The 2,245-nt window shown below is 32.0% G+C and overlaps 1 pseudogene; it reads right to left on the bottom strand.

Annotated features, from left to right (window-relative positions):
* Positions 1-1,531: 1,531 nt before the first annotated feature.
* LOC141415235 (U6 spliceosomal RNA) lies at positions 1,532-1,591 on the bottom strand (annotated as a pseudogene).
* Positions 1,592-2,245: the final 654 nt, after the last annotated feature.

Here is a 2,245-nt window from a genome sequence, read left to right as displayed (position 1 = left end):
AATAATTCTTAAGGGGACACGTCAGATAACAGACAACTGAGAACCCAGGAAAACCCAGCTAGCATAAGTAAGTCTGTAAGCATATCAAAAATGTCAGTGTTTGTAAGTGATTTCAGGAGAGAGAGAATGGGAGGGAAGCTGCTAACGGATTAGAAGTCTTACTTTTAAAAAGCCACTTATGCTAAGCAGAGTTATTTCCATGAATAAGCTTTTATATTCAATTATATTCATTTAAATATAGTGATTTTGTAAGGCATATTTGTGGTGACTTATTCCAAGTTCTTTAAAAACCTTAACCTGTGTAATACTACACATCTTAGATTCCAAGAAGAACTCATCATCAGCCTGTACTAAGCAATCACATACCCAGCATCTTACCGCTCTGAATTCAGTCCCTTTATTTTTAAATGTATTATAGTTAAAACATACAAAAAGATAAGTATCATAACAGGTTTTGACAAATTGTTCACCAGTGTGATTATCTCAAGCTATATCTCCCTTAATAGTGCATGAAATTTTCTATTGCTCTATACCCTTACCAATATTTGTGAATGTCAGAATTTTATTTTTTCTCAGTATATAGGGTAAAATGATGCATAGCATTACTGTACAGTTTATATTTTTTAATTACTAAAAAATAAAAATCCTTTTATCTATGATTGCATTTGCCCATTTTCTAAAATATTTCCTTTTTCCTGTTGAATATGGTATATATATGAGAATAATCCATTACTATTTTACTATTTCTAAATCATAGATAAATGTGCCAAATTTGACGTTATTCATTATCCTTTTTCATGTTTATATGTAAAGAATAACTTAAAATAAAATATGTTAATATTCACTTTATCATTTGACAATTTTTGTCTTAATTATGGCTTTTTCCATTTTCTTATCATAAAAAGAAGGGCCTTCATTGTTATCTTTAGGCTAACCCAATGAATTTGCTTTTCATAGTTGTTTAGCTTGAGTAATACTTGCTTCTAGTACCAATTTCTTACCTCTGTCAGTTTCCTCAGACTATTGTTTCTCGTAGCAGTTATCTACCAATACTATGGTGTTGGGTGTCTATTGGTTTAGAATTCCCTAATGCTTTTTTATCATAAATTTTCTTTATTAGGACATGTTTGTTATATGGGGGATTCATAGTGACAATTCTAATTGGGCTTATATTATACATTAGTTACGTTGCCCCCATAGTCTCTTTCCCCTTGACCCCTTCCCCGCCCCCATTAAAGCAATTGCAGGAGATTTCTTTGTTCTATATCATAAAGGTATATGAAGTTCCTCAACCATATACTCTCACCTTAACCAACTTTACTTATCCTCCTTACTCCAACTAGTACCCTACCTCCCACACTGTACCTATTTTACAGTCCTGTCTTTCATTATTAATATTTAAGTTGATGTTCAAAGGGGTTTCTCAATGTATCCCCACTGTGGGTATACTTTACCTTGGCCCATTCAGCCCTTTCCATTACTCTTCCTTATCCCTTTACCTCCCACTCCCAGTTTTCAACAGCTTTCCCTTGGGGCCATGCTAATCTTCTCTGTATTGTCCCAGTTTTAGTCTATGTGCTGCCAGCAACACTTCACTAATACTACACTTTACTGATTTCATAGTTGATATTAGATAAGACAACTCCAACAGCCAGTTTCTGTTCAAAGCATCTTTGCTTATCTTGGACTGTGTGCTTCTCCATACAAATTTTAGCACAGGCTCATTAGATTCTAACAATAATAAATAATACATCTTTGGATATTTTAAAGTATGACTTAATATAGAAAATTTACAATTTGTACCCTATCTTTACATATATAAATACGATGCATTGTTCCATTTTGCTTATACATAAGGTTTAAATAATCTTTATATCCAGTGAAGCTATAAACATTCTCATAAAACTTGATTCTATATATCTTTTTACTTCTGATTATTTCACTGGAATCAGTTTAAAAAAAACAGTATTTTCCAACTTTTAAATACAGATGTATAAGAATCGCAATTAATTTTATTTTTTATATTTCATTATGTATCTAAAAATTGTAGCCAGGCTTTTCTACTACTTCCAGTGCTATGTCTTTAGATCATCTTAGTTTCTCCTTCATGGACTTAAGTCTTCATGAAAATATTAAATAAAACATACAATTTTTCCCATTACTTATGATGAGCAGCAGAATAAATAGCATCAATGCGAGCAGATGTACCTGTGTAGTACCTCATTTTCAAGGAACTAGTTATGCT

The sequence above is a fragment of the Castor canadensis genome, chromosome 12 (assembly GCF_047511655.1).
Source record: "Castor canadensis chromosome 12, mCasCan1.hap1v2, whole genome shotgun sequence".
NCBI classification, from domain to species: Eukaryota; Metazoa; Chordata; class Mammalia; order Rodentia; family Castoridae; genus Castor; species Castor canadensis.
The sequence above is the reverse complement of the archived record's forward strand: the minus strand, read 5'-3'. Positions and strand labels throughout refer to the sequence as shown.